Genomic DNA, 12,650 nt, shown 5'->3' on the forward strand with positions numbered 1-12,650 from the left:
ATAATTCCAGAAGACAGAGAGCCTAGCTCACGACTGATTATTTCCCTTTATAACTGTAGCCACCGCAAGTGGCTTGAAGTCACTGCGACATCAAGGAGGGGCGGGCGCTCACCTGCGGACCAAGGCGCGCCACCTGCCCCCGCGCCAATCTTCTCCTCGTTCTCGAAGCAGCGGGCAATTTGGGACGGCAAAGTTAATTAGAACGTCACGGAGCTTCCGAAGTGCTTTCCCCTCCCAGTCGCAATGGAACGAGCGACGGAACTGGGCTTCCCTCGGCTCCCTGTTTATTTTCTGGCTAAATGGCTGAAATTCTGATTCCAGAATCGCGCGGCGACGGCTCCAACTCAGCTCTGGCTCAATAATAATCATAATCATAATCATAATCATAATCATAATCATAATAATATAATGGCGACCTTCTAATGGGACCTAGAATGTGAAGGAAGCAACATATTTCTTTCTCCTTTTACATTGTAGGAAACTACTAAATGTTAGAGTTAGAATCATCCAGCATTTCCAGACACCCTCCAGCCAAAGCCGGGACTTCTCTCCCTGACCCTGCAGTAGGGAAACTGCAAAACGGATTTTATTTTCCTCCTGCCCTACTAATAGGGTAACCTGTTGTTTGGGGCCTCCCTCTAACTACGCCGATTCGAAGTTCATCACCCAGAAACCGAGCCCCTTGGGTTTCTGCGGCGCTGGCTTCCCCGCCAGCGTGTGTCCGCCAGCGGGAAGCTTCGGCCGGCGCGGTTCAGGATCTGCGTCCAGGCGCAGCGCAGAGGAACGCGAAGCGCAGTCCGGATTGGCTTCGACGCGGATGTATTAATAAATAACATGCATTAAGACTACCTGAAAAAAAATAACAAAAGGGTCTGCCACGCTTTTTGTTTTCTGGCCCCCCGTCTGTTTGCTTTCCCGGCCCACCAAAAGAGAGACGGGCGATGGACAGGGGCGGGGGTGCTGTTGTGATGGCGGGGGGGGGGGGGAGAGCAGCTAGTTTTCCAATAAGTGCTTAATGAAGAGAGCATTACCATTTCAAAAGGCGAGCCCTTGCTTTTAGGTCGATTTGCATAATTTTTGTACGGCTTCAAAACACGGAGAAACCGCGCGCGCGCGCGCGACACCACGTTGCTGTCCTGCATTTCCAAGCATAATGCAGTCTGTGAGCGACCGAGGGGGCCTCCCCAGTCGGACTCGGCGGAAGACCCGCGTTCAGCCGGGCACCGCGCGCCGGGCCGCTCGGAAGGCTGCGGGTCGCCTCCCGCCGCGGAGTCACGCTCAGCTTCAGCTCTGGACCCTGTGGGGCTTCGCCTTCCCACGCCGCGCCGCCCGCTCTCGCGTGCGCTTATTACAGAAAATAGATGAGCGAGGCGACAACGCCTCGGCGGGCAGCCGCGTTCCCCTCCCTAGGCGGACCCGCGTGGCTCACTGAATTTGCTAGAGGCGCGTTTCCCCTTGGCCCTCAGAGAAACGCGCGTCTGAGCCAGCGGCCGGGCAACTTTTCCCCACGTGCGTCAGGTGGGCCGCCCGCGCGAAGAAGGAGCGATCCTTTCTTTCTCGATCAGGTCTGGAGGAGAAAGCTGCGTGGAGGGGAGCATTACCGGCACCATACCAAATCCACCCTCTTTGGAGAGCCGTCCGAGGGGATGGGGACGTGAGTGTGAACCGAACCGAGGGTGGCATCCAGCCAGCGCGAGGCGCTTGGTTTTGATCTCACTGATTTTCCCACAGGGCTGCCCTTTCTCTGCCACTGGAGGCAAGGGGGCCACGCCACGCAGACCCAAGCGGGCGCAGGGAAATCCACGCGGCTCGCTGCTGGGGGTGGGGTGTAGGATCCGGTTGCGCTCAGGCTACCGGAGTGCCAGGATCGCGCCGGCGCTCCTGCGAATATTCTGAAGACAGGACTAGGCTCCGACCTTGCGGAAAGGACCTGCGTGGCGCTTCTGAGCAGACGCGATGAGGAACGCCCAGGCGTTGCGGGATTCCAAGGCAAGATTCGCGCGGGGCTCCAGGTGCCGTTTTCCGCGGGGAAAGAGGCATTCCGGGAATGCTGCCCTGGTTTTCTCCTGGGAGGGGACTGGGAAGAAGCAGGCCGGGGTGGCCGCCACTGCGCTCTGCCTTCGGCCCAGCAGATTCTCCGGGCTTCCCTCCGCGTTTCGCGCCGGCGGCCTGCTCATCTTCCGAGTCCCTAAGTTGCTTGGCAGCGGGGAATTTAGCAGCGCAGGCGCGATCCTGTGCGAGACACACTTACTGGGAAGTAACTGCCACGGAACTCCGCGGAACTTACTTCCGAGCAAACAGAGCCAGGCCTTCGGCCGCCAACCATCGTGCGCTTGGCTGAGCGCACTTCCGTGCGGGTGAAGTTCACGGAATATTGAGCAGCCTTCTCCCCGTGGTTTGGCCGACAGCTCCCAGGAATCCTGGCCTTTGGCCATGCTAGCTGGGGCTGATGGGAGCTGGAGTCCAAAACTCCAGTTTGCAGAAGGCAGACTGTCCACGGATGCCATCCTGGACCCATTGAATGCAGGGCCACTGAAAAGAGGTTCCCAATTCCGAGGAGTTGCTCTTGGAGTCCTGCTGCAAAGCAGTCTGGCAATCCAATGCTGTGAACATTTCTTCCGAATTTAGTCTCGCGGTCCCCAGACGCGAATAGTTGGACGGTATATAAAAGCTTTAAAAAATTAATATTCCTCCCAGGTGTGGCCCAAAGTTTCAGCTCCACCTGGAAGTCCTTTGCTTTAAATGCAACTGCACTCGCATCCCAGCAAACAAGCAAGCGAATTCAGAGTTGGCCTGCAAGCAGACTCAATTTCAGGTTGGGGGGCGGGGAGACTTCTTACTAAGGTGAAAGGCATTATTGGAGAGGTATTCCAGATAAAATTGCTCCAGATACAAAGGCAACCACAGCTGTATTTTAATAGCATCTCACTCATGTGTCTTTTCTTTTCCTTTTAAAAACATACCTTATAATGTCATTATACTCCTCCTAGGCACTTCTGAGGAATGAAGTCCTGTCACAAAGGAGTCCTGTATCTATGCACTGCCTATCTAGATACAGTGGGAGGTAACCTTCCCAAATTCTCAAAACATTTGACACGGCACACCTTTTAAAGAAATTCTTTAATATCTAAACCCTTTGTGCGTGCTGATGGACCTTTATTGGTTTTATTATACAGTACTATTTTATGTCTTATGATTCTATTCTTTTAACAGCTTTATGCTTTTTATTGTGTGAGCTGTCCAGGGAGGCCATTCTGGCAGTTATTGGTGGTATCTAAATATATGAATGAATAAATAAACAAAGAAATAAATAACAGGCACCCATGAACCTTACAACAACTGTTCCAGGTGGGTCAGCATGTTATGATACCCTCTGAATTTGCTTCCAGGCAGTGCCATCAGCTTTTCCTTGCTGTTGCCTGTCCATTGAACAGAAAAGCACAATTATGTCCAAACGACTGAGATCATGTGATCAAAGGGATTGTAGATCACATGATCAAAGGGGTTGTGGCATAGAACACCCAGCAAGCCTGGCTGCACGCATTTCCTTCGAAGCACCTATCACTGATTTCCAGCCTCGGCACCACTACTTTGACAACTGCATAATTGACAGCTGATGGGCAGCCCATGGGCCAAGCCATAGAGGCAACGCCCAGGGATCATGAAGGACCTCATGTCTCATTCACACATGCCAGCATTGGTCTTCTAAGGATCTTCCCACGCGAGTGGGCCTCCACAGACCTCACACAGGGAGAGAAATGGTTCTGATAAGATCGGAGGGAGAGCTTTTTGGTGGATCCACTCGCCAGCCATCCAGGGCCCAGAGGGGAAGGACTCTGCTCCTTTGGGAGTTATCCTAGAATCGGTTATCTTGTGTTAGCAGAATCAGGAGGGTGGACTCCAAGTGCTAAGCTCCGAAGAGGTTTTCTGGCCAGGCATTCCGTGGCAACAAATGGGGTGTATTTGCCAGGAAATCTGTCAGTGGCTATGGCATTAACCCCTGGCAGCCCGGCAGGAAAAGGGTGTTGGATCTGGCTGAAGCTCAAGCCTCTGAGGGCGAAGGAAGAACTCTGCTTTGAGTCCCGTAAGCCTCATTGGCCGCCTTTCTCCAGGCCTGAGGAAGAAAGCTGAGGAAGAAAGTCCCTCTGGAAACTGTCTAGCCTTGGGAGCTGCTGGGATGAAAGGCGGCACTGCAGGAGAAGTCAGAGCACCCAGGGAATGCGGTGGCCTGGCCCTCATTTTGCCACGGAGGGCAAGTGGCAGGAAAGTCTCACAGTGACCACCAATAGCCCAGATTTCTTAAGTCAGGGCACGCTCCCAGTTCTAGACACGTCCAGTTATCTGGCAATTGTTGTGATGCATGACTGAAATTGCAAGTTTTGGGGGCTCAGATCAGAGCAGCAGCCCCTGCGTGATGTTGCCCCAACACTTTCGGATCGCTCACTTGCAGGGCTCAGCGGCCACAGTGCACAGCTGCTTGGTGAGGGGACCTCAGGAAGCCCTTGCCAACACCCCTCTGCCTTCTCATCCTCATCATGGAAGGGTGGGAGGCTTAAAGGTGTGACCCTAAGCATGTTTAGACAGATATCGGGTCCTACATCTCTGGGCATGCTTCAGCCCATGTGGTACAAAGCAATCTGGGACTCTTTTCTGCCTAAACACGCAGAAAATCACACCTTTCCCAGGTTATGCATGTCTCTCATCCCTTACCTGTTCCACTGAGCTGCACTGTACAAACTTAGCCCCTGGAGGATGACCTCCAGTGCAGCCAGTCAGCTTAATCGCCAGTAAGTTTGCTTAGGACTGCAGCTGAATTACATTCCTGTTTGCCAGAGCAGTCAAAGAATCACTAGATCAATAGACCTTACTCTGAGTAACTTTGGAGACCCTCCAAAGGAATTAACTCCAAGCAACTTGGGAAAACACCCGAGTCTTCATTATGGCCAAAGAACCACTCACAGCAGCCTTCCCCGACCTTGTGCCGGCCAAACATGGCTGGACTGCAACATCCAGAATTCCCAGTCAATGGCCGTGCTGCGTGGGAATTCTGGGAGTTGAGGTCCAAATGCCTCCTAGGAAGGTTTACTCAGAAGTAAGTCCTAATGCACGGGCTGGGACTTATTCCAAGGAAATAAGCATTCGTAGAATTACACTAAAGCAACTGAATCCATGCACTTTGCTTGGAACTAAATCTAGCCGGGGTAAATTCGCAGAGCTCCAGAGGCTGCCGTATGTACTTGCCTGGGAGTAAGTCCCATCCAGCTCTGCCGGGTTTGTTTCTTCTGAGACTCACGCGGGATTGCACAATTAATTTAGTCTTCTCTTTTCAAAAGCAGCCACTCAGGGAGTTCAAATGCAGGGCAACCTCTGTACCCAGCAGTGACTAGCCACCAAATGTGGAGGCGCCATTCAGCTGGCATCGCAAAGAGCTTCCATTCACTTCCCAGACGCACTTCTTCAAAAATTCCAGGGGCCACAACCTCTGATGGGAGAAAGTTCCATGGATTAATTATGAGAGAAAAGTACTTCTTTTTGTCTGTCTAGTGGATGTTAGCCTACAGCTGATGAGGCAATTTCACAGGGAGAAACGTCCCATCGAACTAAATGGGTCTTGCTTCTGAGCCTGCATAGATAAGGTTGGGGGCAGAGGTGTCTTCTTTCTGTTAAGCAAGGTATGCTGTTACGCATGCTATATACACACACTCAGCAAAAGACTTTTTCTACAAAGTAGCTTCAACACACGCGAAGCTTGAGCTGTCCCGTCGGTCCCTCACACACACACTGGGAACTGTGATTTTTCCGCCCGTGCCTCCGCCCCAGACTTTCGTGTCCTCTTTTTATCTTGCTAAACTAATTCACTCGCGTGTCAGAAAACTTCTCTCTCTCTAGAAATACCAGCCTGAGCATATGTTGAAGCTGGACAGGACCTGCTGAAACGGTCAGACAGGAAAAGGGACCTAAGCGAATGCTAAACACAGACGTTTTTTTTGAAACCCCGTCTTCCCCACACCCAAGATCTTAGTCGGCATTGATTTCAGGGCTTGGAGTCAATAGGTGTTTTTTCCTTCCTTCCTTCCTTCCTTCCATGGGGAGCGTGTGAGTGGCGGGGGAAGAAGGACGGCCTCCAAATTTAGGAACTGAGTGCGACGCCATCCTGATTCATTACGCGAAAAAAATCAATATAATCTCCGGCTAAAAGGTAAACAACTCGGTTCTCTGACTTAAATACGGAAAGGTAGACCCGATGGAAAGCGCTGTACGCGGTGGAAAAAATGACGCGAAGGGCTACTGAAGCACGGCTTTAGACCCATTCATTTCCTTGGGAGAGATGTGCAGCGCGATCCTAAAGAGCGCGATCCTCGCCCAGAAGTCATCTCCGCGGCTTTTCTCGGGCCTTCTTCTTAGCACTGGCTTAATTGTGCGCCCCCAAAACCAGCAAGCGTATCGCTGGCTGCACGTGCGCCCATCCTTTCCTCCTTGGCAGAGGGGGGGGATGCGTGTCGGGGGTGGGGGATTAAACTCACGTCAGCACCCTCCAACTGTTCTGCACTGGCTCCAAAATACCTCGCCCCCAGCCTCGTAACCCTCTCTCTTTATGGGGAGACGACCCAGGAATCTCGCGTTGGCTCGCTGCAATAAACACGCCCCGCTCTTGGCGCTTTTATTTGCGTCTGCTTCTGTCCGTCGTTTTTCCAAGCAAGGCACGGAAAGCCGCGCTCCGCCTCAAAGGGATAACCTTCTACTCTGAAGGAGACGCCTGTGAATGCGCTCCCAAGTCACCGTGTAAGCGACGGCAGTCTTAAACTCGTTGCAAGAACCGGTAGCGGAGGTGGGGAATCTGGAGCGCTCCTTCCCCAGCTGGAAGCCTGCGCGCCCCCTCGCTCCGCACGCGCGCCCCCCTTTCCCCTCCAGCCCCCCACCCCCGCTTTCCTGGGCTTCGGCCCATCCTTTCCGCTTTGCGCACGAACCCGTGGATCGCCCCAGTCCCCTCTCTGGCCCGGCCACTCGATTCAGCGCCCTCACGAATGAGGAAGTCCGTTCCTTCCTAGCCTGGGCCGAGAACTTCCCCCTTCCGCGGGCTGCGAAGCTCTGACTGAATCGAGTCTCCGGAAAGCATCCCGGGAAACCGGACTGGGTCTCAGCTGGGGCGGGGGGCGCAGGGAGAGCGCCGGGTGGCCCGGGAGGGTTTGGTGCGCCCGCAAGGCCTAGGATCCAAGTGCTCAGCTGCAGGAGCAAGCTGAACACCGCTCTGACGCTGCCTATGTTGTTGCTGCGTTGGTCAGGTCGTCTCCAGGGGCCTCAACGTCTGATGGGAGAAAGCTCCATAGATCTAGAGGTCCCGCAGGATGGGCGTCCTCCAGGATGGCCGCGTCTTGGCATCCCTGATCAGCTCCTACGAACGCCAGGCTGTGGCTCTCTGGAGCGCGCCGCTTCGCTCGGTCCTCCTCCTCCTTCCTTCGACTTTCCCTCGCGCTCCTGTTCTCCCTTTTGCAAAGAGTTCTGCCTCCTTCCGATGAGCCCGAAGCACGCCACCCTCCGTTTTCCTGTTTTGCTTGATAGGAAAGTCCTCCTTTACAGCGCTTCATAAGGTAACTTCAGGTTCACATTGCGCATTCCGACGTCCTCGCTCCGATTTCACACAAGCGCCGGCTCGACTTGTTTGGCGCCACCCGGGATCAGAAAGGGGGCATTCTGAAGCACCAGCCCACCGCTGGCGGCAAAGGCTCGTAGAGGACTGCAGCGCGTCCGGCGCGGCACATCTGAAGGGACCTCCAAACGCGTGTCTGTTGCAGGGAAGGCCTGGAGAGTCCCGTGAGTGGGCCCGGGCGCAAATCGCAAATCGGCCTGGCCTGTGCTCGGCGCGCAGCGCGGAGCAGCGCTTGGCTGCCCGCGGCCTTTCCCGGCGGCGGAGACCCGGCGTGGCCGTCGGCGCCGCTCCATCGCGCTGCCCTCTGGACGGCACCGGCTCCCGGCTCGGGCGCGCTCCGTCCCCGCTGGCGGCCAGGGGAGGGAGGCCTGAGCGCACCGTGCGCCCTGCCTCGACAGGGCCCCGCGGGGCAGCGCCGGTGGCGCCCCCTTGGGCTGGCCGCGCGCCGCGTCTGGCGCAGGCAGAGCGCCCCCGACGCCCGCCAAAGCCCCTTGGAAGCATCACGACGCGAGTCCCTTCTGCGCCCGCAAACCGAGGCAAACGTGCGAAGCATCGCGTTGGGAGCAGAACGTTCTCCAGGTGTGTCGGACTCCGACCCCATCATCCTCAGCCAAGCTGCAGAGGATGGTGGCTGTGGCCGCCAGCCCCACACACCTGGAGGGTACCAGGTTGGGCAAGGCTGCTGTAAGTTTGTGTGAAGCGACGTTTATTTTGGGAGGTTGAGGAACACGAACCTTACGGCTAATGGGGCAGGGTTTTCAAAAAGTCAGATAAACAGATAAATAAAAGCATCCATCCATGAGGCTCGCTCTCTCTTTCCCTCTCTGCGGTTGCGGTACCTTGTTGGAACATCTTCTGCCTGTTGCATTTTGATTGTGCTCTCTGGTATTGCTTTGTGTAAGTGCTCCACAATGCTGAAATAATTTATTTCACGGGGTGTTTAATAGATGCAAGAAATGCACAAGTAGCGCTCACGGTGGGGAGGGGTCTCCCAAACACTGGATGGCTCAGCCTCCCCTCCCCACACACCCCAATTAAAATGAGGAACATGCTTCGTTCCGCAGTCCCCAAAGGGTAAAAGGACAACGGTGCAGGTGGCATGAGGACACCCGCTCTGTGTTCCTCGTGAGTCAGTGTTCTGGGTGAGGGCCGCCCGGAGGCGGGGGGGGGGGGTTTCCTCCTCATCTGCATGAAATGTCCCCATCATAATTTGATGGAGACACAGGGCAGAGCGACACAACCTCAGGAGAGGTTGCTCAGAAGACAGCAAGGGCAGAGCTATGAATTATGCAGAGATGCACCAGGAGTCCTCCTGGGAAGGTGGGTACTCCGGGCTCACAGGAGACAGAACATTTTAATTAATTTATTGCAGCACATTAGCAGCTTCTCCTGGCACACTAATATACTCTGGAATAATAGCAATAACAACAACAACTACGACTACCACAATGTCCTGGTTTTCATAATCAGTGCAGCTTGTCTGAAGGACAGTAATAGAACAGAATGTAAATACTCATAGAATTAGTATTAGAATGCAAGATGCAAAAGCACAGTTATAACCACGGTGTAACTCCTGTGTATCTAGTGCAACAACTGTGCTCAGCAAACTTTGACTTGTCAATGATTCTTCCCATTTGTCCGCACCGGGTGAATCGAAGAACAATCATAGTCCTTCCTATTCAATGGAAGCACGTTCCTTCAACCTTTTTCAGATCTTCAGATCTGGAACACCACCTACAACATGGCACACATTTGATCTGTATGTATCTTTTTGGTGATACATCTTTGTCTCTGCTCTTCTTTGTCTCTTCCCCATTCTGGTTCCGCCAGTCTTTGTCTCTCATCAGGTTCACTAAAGGGCAAGACCTGTCCCACCAGTGCAGAAGATAATGGTAATGGTTGCTCTTCCTGGTGCCATTGGCCATGGGGCACAACACAATGGTTGACCTGAACCCACCAGATGGAAGAATCATGCTTGATGAGAAAGGGACCAGTTTGAATTGGGGATGCAAACATTGCTTTTCAGACCAGTCATCTGGTCGCATCAGTGATAGAAGACTCGCAGCTCCTGCTCAGCACCTGCCCTATGTGTTGGCCTGGACCACTGACCACAGTAGCTGGCCATAAAGTGAGTTGGAACCCCAAATCGTCCAGAGAGCAACAGGTTTTTCCATCCCTGTTGCGAAGGGCCTGATAAAAGGAGTTAAAAATGAACAAGCAACTCTCCGAATGTAGTGAGGAAAGCAAGCACCACTTGAAAGGGCCTTCTGTCAAGTGGAAGTCAGTCTTGCCTAAAATATAATGACAAAATAAATATATAAACACCCCCTGTATGGCTGCAAGAATTAGAATTCTCCAGATTTCAGCCAAAGCAAACAGGATGATAAACATGTCACTTGATGTTGCAGCTTTGATGAACAAGCAAGCAAGCCAATCAGCCATTCCAACCCCCCAAATTTTTATCAGCACCCTAGAAGGGTCTTTAACCTTTCCCATGAGGCTCCCAGTAAAAATTGGGAACCCAGCACCCCACTGACTGCTATTAAGTTGAGAAACAAAGGTCTCTCTCATCAATGAGGACTTTCCTTCCAGGGCTACTGCAAGTCACCATGGGAGAAGGGGCCATTTTTTTGTTGGGAAGGTTTAAACCTTGCCTACTGCCTTCTCCAGAGGAGAACTTCTACTTCAGGGCTGAGATCAGTGTAACAAAACTGGAGACAATGTGACTGCAGATGGAGAAAAAATTCCTAGGGGATCAATCAAAGACTCGTGTGCCCATGGGCAGGCATATTCAAGGGGAATGGCAAAGTAAGAATAGCTTACTGCTTCTACTGAATCTTGGTTGTCGTCCAGTGGGTCATTGAGGACTTGTTACATTCTGGCCCTACAAGCTGTGATTCCATGCAGCATCTGCTGTAGTGAAGTCTCCTGTATCTACTCGGACTCAGACTCCAGGGCATAGCAGGTGCATCTGTTGAGGTCTCCAGAATAGCCTTCACCAGGTTTTTTGGATGAGTTTCAATGGGTGCAGTTTGGAGACATTAATGCAGTGCTTGGACTTGTTCAGACAACCGCTTCCTTGCTTGTCTTGGCTAATAAAAACTGGCTGGAAGGTAAGAGCTTAATGGGCCAGGGAAGTGGCAGATTCTGGACTGCCTGAAAGAGGTGTTGGTGAAACCATCTTTGAAGAAGCCATCTCTGGAACATCTCCATGACTTCAAGCCAGGGGCAAATGTTCCTTTCCTGGACAAGGACTTTGAGTTCCTGGTTGCCAAACCATTCCAGATGCTCTTAGAGGGCAGCAGATTCACAGCCTGGGGGCTCTCCTGGAGCCAACTTTGTCACTTGAGGTTTTGGTGGCCTCAGTGCCCAGAAGTCCTTGTAGTTGGTGGCCCAGCTTGCCCCCTGCCCCAGAACCTGGACCACCCCCAGTGGATATTATATGTTCTAAAATCACCTTATCCCTTGCTTGGCTCTCTGTTTTTGAGGGGGAGAAAAACTGCAGTGAGGGAGATGCTTAGACTCAAGACTCAAAGATCCTCCTTCTCCAACCTCATGCCCACCAGAACACAACTCCCATTGTCCTTGACCTTTGTTCATGTTGACTGAAACTGGTCGGGGTTGTGGTTCAGACCATTTCAAATGCATCTAGTTGGGGGAAGCTTCCCCGGATTCTCTGGATTTACAGAAAGGAAAACAACAACAGAAAAGAAAGGAAACCATTTGTTCTGGTCTCTGCTTGCTTTTTTGGAATATCTAATTCCCATGTGTCCAGAAAGGAGGAAAAATAAAACCATTCAGCCATTTTGTATTTCGCTCATTTGTAAAATACCTGCTTTCTGTTCCTCAGTTGATTATGGCAAGAGAATCAAAAAATCACTCTAGGAAACTGGCATGAAAGCAGTGGAAAATAAATTTGCAGCTCTGGGAAGAAGGAAATTTAGAAAAAATCCTCTGCTTGGATTGTGGTGGAGTCAGCATGCATAAATGTTAGTGCTAAGAAAATAAAGTTGGAACATTCAGGAGCAAGAGACCTAGAAATTACCAGCTTGAGGGGTAAAAGAATTGGACATGAACTAGAATGCACTGGAATTGCTTTACTGGTTGAGCTTAGTTAAAGAATATGACCCGTGTAGATTAAGTCTCGCTGGATCCATTTCTCCATGTTTTTTTCTTATCCTGATTGTGTTTATGGTTTATCCTAAAACTAGAAACATGTAACTGTTAGATGAAAGCAATGGATAGCAAATGGGATATAAATTTATCCCTTTTCCTGCCATGCCATCAGAAATAGAAAAGACTCAACAGGTCAATCTTGCCTTTTGTAAAGCTAGAAAAGAAACAGAAGCCTGATTAGAAAGAAATGGAAACTTTAGTAATCAAGTTTAGAAATTTGCTCTTTAAATGCTTAACATTATGAAATGCCCCATAGAGCTAGAAATGAAAGCTTTGTTAACACATCCAAACTTTTCTGCCACATTGTGACGCTCTGCGATTTGAGTCACATGAAAAAATAGCACTATTTAAATCTTCCAGATTCTGTCCTGCATTTCCCTAATGCTCTCTCCCGGGGCTGTCATGAGAATGTGGAGGGCTCTGTTTTGCTGTGCCCACGAAACGCTTGTGCCGAACAACCTGCCACGGCTCCCAGCTTGCTGCTGAACCGGGTTCAAGATGTTGGTAGTGCTTTCCCCAACACGAAGCCAAGCTACTGGAAGGATTGTCTTCTCCAGTGGAGGCCTGAAAGGCCGCTGTGATTTCCATGGAAGAGAGATCTTGCAGGGTTGATTTGGTAGGAACAGGCCTTCATTTTACCAGTGCCCTCACTCTCAAGTTGCTTCCCCTCAGAGATTCCTCATGTGCTTCCAACTATTATTAAAATTTTGCTTGTTTAGCCTGACCTTTCCCACCCAAGGATTTCTCTAAATGTTGCTGTGCTTTCAGAAGGAAACGGGTGACCAAACTGAGGCTCGCGAGCTGCGTGCGGCTCTTTGAGCTTGTT

This window comes from Varanus komodoensis, unplaced genomic scaffold, assembly GCF_004798865.1.
Source record: "Varanus komodoensis strain SLA01 unplaced genomic scaffold, ASM479886v1 scaffold40, whole genome shotgun sequence".
NCBI lineage: Eukaryota > Metazoa > Chordata > Lepidosauria > Squamata > Varanidae > Varanus > Varanus komodoensis.